This window comes from Triticum dicoccoides, chromosome 3B (genome assembly GCF_002162155.2).
Source record: "Triticum dicoccoides isolate Atlit2015 ecotype Zavitan chromosome 3B, WEW_v2.0, whole genome shotgun sequence".
Lineage (NCBI taxonomy): Eukaryota > Viridiplantae > Streptophyta > Magnoliopsida > Poales > Poaceae > Triticum > Triticum dicoccoides.
This window is the reverse complement of record NC_041385.1, coordinates 845,249,460-845,256,947: the sequence shown is the minus strand read 5'-3', so window position 1 is coordinate 845,256,947 and position 7,488 is coordinate 845,249,460. Positions and strand designations below refer to the sequence as shown.

At 41.3% G+C, this 7,488-nt stretch overlaps 1 long non-coding RNA gene across 1 annotated transcript; it reads right to left on the bottom strand.

Annotated features, from left to right (window-relative positions):
- Window positions 1-4,909: 4,909 nt before the first annotated feature.
- LOC119282629 lies at window positions 4,910-6,897 on the bottom strand. The gene is made up of 3 exons (XR_005138810.1): window positions 6,526-6,897; window positions 5,188-5,406; window positions 4,910-5,115 (listed from the first exon to the last, which is right to left on the bottom strand). It is a non-coding gene; the product is annotated as an uncharacterized LOC119282629 (long non-coding RNA).
- Window positions 6,898-7,488: the final 591 nt, after the last annotated feature.

Here is a 7,488-nt window from a genome sequence, read left to right as displayed (position 1 = left end):
GGATATATATATATATATATATATATTTAGTTGAACTTTTAAATTGTGAACTAAGAATATTGTTTCAAATATTTTGATTATAAGCTTAGTGTTGTCTCAAAAAGTATATCCACAGTGTAAAATTGCTTGCACCATATGTATAGATTATATTGAAACTTAATGGTTGAAGGCAAGCCGTGAAGATCATGCCAGTATTGCGAACTTAATAAAATTGCTTGCACCATACGTATAGATTATATTGAAACTTGGTGGTCAAATGCAAGTAGTGAAGACCGTGTCAATATCCAAAATGACTATTATTTGTGATATGTAGTGAGTAGCTAGGAGGTGAAGGCAACACAGAGATGATTTCAAGACCATGCCAGGACGTGCCATCCCACACGGCGCCCGTGCAGGTCCACCTTAGGAGGTTGGTCCAAGGGCTCTCGTGGTGGGTCTACTCAGTTATACTAAGAGTCGATGGAGAAAAACTTTGGCTTCACAAGCTTTCACTTTGTTTAGTGTGGAATAGGGGCAACCGTGTTACGGAAACACCATAAAAATCAATCAATGGTTTGCATATGACTTAAGAGTTCACATCCAAATAGTATTATTTGGTAGGAACACTAATTTTAAGTTGTCGTGGATTGAGGTTGAATTCTATTCAATGTCAATATCATTAGGTCAACACTTTGTACTTTGTGTAGGTAGGGTTTAGTTATTGGATTCATAGAGTTTGGGTTTTCATTTGCAATGGATTCAATATGCAAAAGGAATCATTGCAACTCGGTGTGTGGTTTATGAACTATGAGCAACCAAGTTCATATTCAAATTTGATTTTGGATGGACTTACTAAATTCACAAGGTTTGAATGGTTTGGGTTCCACAAATAAATCACTATACAAAAGGATTCAAGTTGATATTCAAATGGGTTTGAAATTTATTCCTCAATCAAGGTTTGAATTCAAAATTGAAATATTTAAAAATGATATGTTAGGTTTGGCTTCAAGATGGTTCAAATAGGTTGAGGTCATTATAACCAATTAACAAAAAGGTTAATTTGATTTGGAAGTATGGTTTGTATTCTAGGTTCAATATGTTTTGAAATTGAAATTGAAAAGCTTAAAACTTGGGTGATAAGGTTCTAATAGATGCTTGTGGTCCTTTAGAACTCAAAGCAAAATATAATATACTCATTTGAATGAGTGGCTCAAAAATATTGCCATGGTGACAGTTTATGATCTACAAACAAATTTTGCTTAGATCAAATTTTAAATGTTATATTTGTGGAACTAAAGGTCCTATTTGGAAGATTGCATCATAAGGATCGGCATGCAAGAAGATCAACTTCATTTTGACTGATGTGCAAAAGGGAAAATAAGTGGTTACGATGAATAGTGCTCCCCATGAAGAGATCAATAAGCAAAAAATAATCACCTCAATTAAAGTTATGGATAAAAAGTTATAAAGGTTTAAAGTTCCAGGGGCTTTTCAGTAAATGGTACAAATATTAAATCACCTAATAGAATTTAAGTTAAAAATGGGGGACACGTGGTGGCTTATGAATAGTGGATACTCAGAGTGACAAATTCTAATCTCGATCTATGCCAACCCAACAAACACCTTCGAAGATACCTGTAGAACATCTTTATAATCATCCAGTTACGTTGTGATGTTTGATAGCACACAAGGCATTCCTCCGGTGTCCGGGAGTTGCATAATCTCATAGTCGGAGGATTATATGTATTTGACATGAAGAAAGCAGTAGCAATAAAACTGAACGATCATTATGCTAAGCTAACAAGTGGGTCTTGTCCATCACATCATTCTCCTAATGATGTGATCCCATTCATCAAATGACAACACATGTCTATGGCTAGGAAACTTAACCATCTTTGATCAACGAGCTATTCAAGTAGAGACATACTAGGGACACGGTGTTTTGTTTATGTATTCACACATGTATCAAGTTTCCGATTAATACAATTCTAGCATGAATAATAAACATTTATCATGAATAAGGAAATATAAAATATCAACTTTATTATTGCCTCTAGGGCATATTTCCTTCAAGTATCATAGTCACTTCTTACCGTACGGTGGACTTTGGGGTTGCTCAAACGTCACCTATAACACGGTGATCATAACAACAACTTATGGGTTCATCGAAAAGTTTGACAAGGGACTAGATAGCTCGAGAGTGGGATTTGCTCCTCCGACGATGGAGAGATATTCTTAGGGCCCTCTCGGTGTGATGGCATCCATCATCATCTGGTCAGACGTAGGTGACTACGTCACGATGCTGGAACACGACAACGAGAAAGAAGAACAAAACCGGTAACGAGCATAATGGTATAATGAGCATGTGATGACTCAGGGGGATACCAATGCATCCCGATTTTTGTGAAGTATCGCAAAGCAAAGAGAATATCACATAATAACCAAAGGTTCACTCGAATTTCATTCGTGTGCTCATAGGGATTGATATGGACATCCACGGTTCCACTATCGACCATTGAACGAATGGTTTCATTCATGTCTATGAGTAACCGAATCTATGAGGTCACAAGCTTAAGGCAATCACGATCTGTTAAGTGTTAGTAGGACGAGAGTGATGAGAACATGTTTGTGAAATTGTTTCATTAATATTTGGAATAGTTTCAAGAGGATCCGAAAGCGTTTTGGGGTCACAGGAAGGGTTTCAGAGAGTATCGAGTAATACCGGGTATTACCGATAAATAATATATAGGTGAAAAATATTTCCGGGGTTGTTAAATTATATATAAAAGGGTGTAAATTTATTAGAAGACTTTTATAGCAAATTTAATACCAGCGAGCCTTGAAAGGCCAATCCGGAAAATTCAACTTGGGCCACTTGGGCCCAAGTGGAGGTGGCACCCCTTCCTTCCTTGTGGAAGGAAGGGGGAGGCCGAATTGGAGGGGGTTTCCCTCTCCTCTTGGCTGACCACATGGGGGAAAGTCCCCCCCCCCCTTCTTGAGGTTTTTGGTCCCTTTGAACATAAGTTTGGAGCCTCCTCTAGTTCTTGTTCTAGTTTATCCTAGTTGATCTAATTAAAGCTAGATCTAGACCCTCTAATCCTCATAATTCAAAGCCGGGTGTGGTTCTAATCTCCTCCCTCTAATTCTCTGGCGATGATTAGCTCTGGACGGTGAAGCGCTGCCGAATCGTGAAGGTTGCACGCTTGCAACCAAGTAGAGAGGTCGTGCTTTGGGTGTTCGGTTCGAGGGACTGTTCGTGGGCGGTTCGCAGAGTCGTTCATCGACGGTTCGAGGGACTCCAAGTATGCTCTACACCGACACATTCTTCTTCCGCTGCAACTCGGTGACGGTAACGATCGTGGTTCCAACCCGTAATGCATTTTCATATTGATCCTGGGTGTGCGTAGATGCGAATATTTTTGTTTTTACTACGTTTCCCAACATCATGTACAATGGTTGCTTGTCTAAGGTTGTTTCTACCGATTGCATACACACTCTTCCGCTACATCTTGATGTAGCCTCGTACCCTCTAGCCCATACCCCATGAAAGAATTTTCAAAGAAACCGGTAGGTGCAGAACCCAAAACTGCCCCTCGAGTTAATGTTAATGTTATAATTGAGTGGTTGTCATGTGGACATGTGGTGACCTTTAGACGAGCTCAAGAGGAGTGGTTTGCGATGTTCACATGTGTGTGTACGTTTCAGTCCTGCATCCAGGGCTAGAGAAGCATGAGGAGTCACTAGGCTGTACTAGTAGAATGCCCGTGCGTTGCCACGGGCTCTTGAAATAGTTTGCAAGAGTTACATGTTAACTTTTTAAGGTCTCGCCCCGCCATAGATCCAGACCCCCACCACTGATTCCACCCCGCTTAGGCCGCCGCCTGCCACTGCGCTGCCCATCGCGTTCGCCTCCGCCCCGACCCCGCCCGCCTCCTCTCAGGCCGCCTCCGCCTCCGGTCCATCCTTCGCCCGGCCCCGCTCCGTCCGCCTCCCCTCTGACCCTGCTCCGTCCGCCTCCTCTCCGGCCCTGCTCCGTCCGCCTCCCCTCTGGCCCTGCTCCGGGAACTTTGGACTGGAGTTCTCCGATGCCGGGCAACGTTGGTGGCTCGGCACGTATCCTACCGCCGATGAGGCCTCTCGTGCCTACGACGTGGCGGTGTGGCGTGCCGGATGGCCGAAGACGGATCTAAACTTCCTGGAGGTCGAGTCCCAGGCGGTGGCGGAGTGGCTCGTGCTGCAGGGCATCCGGATGGAGGAGATGCCGACTAAGAAGGCGAAGAAGAGACCCGCGGTTGTTGTCGCTCCCGGCGAGAGCGACGAGGCGGCGATAGCTTGGTTTGCGTGATTTGCGTTTTGCTGCAAAGCCATCTCTAATGAAATGCTATTTGCTACATTTTTAAATAGGAAAATTATTCCGATGAGCCAGCCATAACTCAATAGACCAATCTTTAATGAAATGCTATTTGGTACATTTTTTAAATAGAAAAATTATTCCGATCAGCCAGCCATAACTCAACAGACCAATCCGAACCCACATTTTCTAAAATAAAAAAAATATATTTCCCTTGATAGATCAAGATGCCAAAGTGTCGTTTGCCCGACTGCTATGTTCCTATACACGCAGAGCAAATTATTTTTCAAATCAAGGAATTAAGAAAAGGAAGAATATCATGATGTTCGTAGCACTTGCCAGGTCTGCCATGCTACCATGGCATTGTCTTTTTAGTCCCTACCCACATGCCGAGTTGAGAAATAATCTTCAGATATACCCACAGCTAACACACTCACGTACATAATGGCCCTTGGCTGGCTGTTAACACAAGCACACAACACACAAAATCAGTCAATGGCCACACGAGTATGCATTGTTTACTTTATTCCAATTGTGATGCAATCGTGACACTTACAAGCCCCGTCCGCTCGCCCGTCACGGTAATTGCCTACTCGCCGCTGGTGCCAACCTCTCGACCTCGCCACCGCCGCTCTCCACTCAGTCTCCACCGGCTGCCCATTGCCTCTTGCGCCACCCGCGCGCTCACTCAGCCCAATGTTGTTGATTGGAATGCGGGACTGAAGGTAATCCATGGATAGGTTTTAGTTCTGCTTGGCATCAATCTTTGGTACTTGTCAATCCATCTACCGCACAAAAAAATCGACTCTCAGACAGAAAAGTGATCTAACTCTATTGATGAGCACAACAGTACATACCATCCCATCATGATGTTGCCATCTCTCACACTTGATGATTCTTGTTATTTATAACATGTACACCATCGGGCGATTGCTTTATTAGAAATATATTTACACAATATGATCAGAGCAACATCAAGGAGTCGGATGCTGGTGCACAGATTCTCCTCAAATTCCACATGCAACCCTTGTAGAGAAGAACAACATATTTTCCTTAGGTGATTTTTGACCGAGATCCTACAAAAAAAATTCAAAGAAATCATGAGGAGCATGGAGCCAAGCAAACTAATCATAGTAAATCATGAGAGGAGAAGCCTCTCAACCTACTACAGGGAATCGAGTCAACATTAATTCGTGTAAGAATTAAACCGTAATGTAGATCAACAACCCAGTAGTTGATAAAATAACCCTGACACAACCCATTAATACAATATATGGTCACAGGAAGTAGATTGAGATTGTGCAGATATCATGATCTACGAACCGTATCTACGAATATTGATTGCAAAGTCACAAACAGAACCTCCTCACATCACAAAACAAATGTTTCATCAACAGAAACTCTAGCGAATGCCAATTGGATTATATAAGTAAGACAGAGACATCGAAAAAAAGAAATATAATTCAAAGAGTATATATTCTATTTTCTTACTTGACATCACAGAGAATGCAAGTCAAAGATATTGCGATACATCTTACCCTTCTATAAATTGACTGCAAGGCACAATCCCCAGCAAAATATACAAAATGAATTGCTCCTATGATCCAAGTATTGCATAAATAGTTATATACAAACTATTCAACAGTGAGCATAAACATGGCATGTACTACCAAAATCCCTTGGATATGGAGCTTAGTCTGCATGTCTATTCGTTTTGTTTCGATAGTACAATGTCAATACTTGTTTCCCTAGTACAATGCCCGTGCGTTGTCACGGGCCTTTTAATTTTTTTTTTCTGATTGCAAACATAAGCATAATGCATTTCCAATTTCACATGTATAGAAAAAAATTACAGTAACAATCAAAAATGTATTTTCATTATTCCACTCCAGTTGCATCTCCTAGTAGAACGCCCGTGCGTTGCAACGGGCTATATTGACGACTTGTTTTTTTACGTCAAAGCACTCTTCTTTTCTCCCATTCTTCCTTCCCCCAATTAAAAATGTTTCTCAGAGTGATATGTGAATGGATAAATTTACAATGATACTAAAATATGAAGGACTAAAACCATATTTATGGAAGAACATTTCTACAACACATTCGACATGAAACTTATGGTGCTTAAAAGATTGGATAAAACATGATGCTGACTTAGCACCAAATCTAATTGATAGTTCAGAACATGGTTGCCATACCATTGTACCTGAAAGATCTGTCTCCCCCTTCCTCGCTCCCTCTCTAGTAGCTGTCTCATGAGCCGGTCGTCATTGTTGCTGTTGATGGCGATGACAATAATGAGGAGGAACACCACAAGAGCTAGATGTTCTTGACCTCTTCCCTATGGTAACTGCCGCCTCTGCATTGGGTGTCATTCATCAACACCACCGCTGCGCCAGCTGCTACTTGTATAGAAAATAAGAAGATAGAAACTTTGTGTGTTGGGTCGCCAGCTGCTCATTTGCTTGTATGATTGTGGAGACTGCGCTAAACAAGCAGGCTGGTAATTGTACTCCAGCTTGAATGGAGATGCACCAAGTTCACTTGATCCACCAATCAACTTTGGACTGTGGATCCCAAGTCCAAGAACAAAAACTCGCTGAAAGTCTGCATGTGTATCCAACAATCATGACATGTACTCCATATGTAAAGAAATATAAGAGCGTTTAGATCACTTCTTTAGTGATCTAAACACTCTTATATTTCTTTGAGGAGGGATTATGGACCAAAAGAAGAAAATAAACATTGCATGCTACAGAAATGGATAATAAAATCTATCTGCATGAGATGCCACATGAATGTCACAAACATAAGCATAGTTTCGATGCACACTATCTCATTTTGCATGTTAAATACATGTTTGTGTACGTTGACTTTTGCCGGTAGATGGAGATACTAAGATGAAAAAATGGTCACACAAAAATTGCTTTTCAAATGTTAATATTACCAAGACTAATCCATGAATAAAATGTATGCAACTATGCACAGTAAAGATACTTAAAATAGTTACTGGACTAAACTCACTGATATAGAGCTATCAAAACCGGAGCCAAGGCTCAAATCTTAACAACGATCAAAGCAGACTTCAGCCTTGTGGTTGCCGCATAGGCTCACCACAGTGACAACACCAACTCTCTTCCGTCTTCTCAGTTTCTTGACAA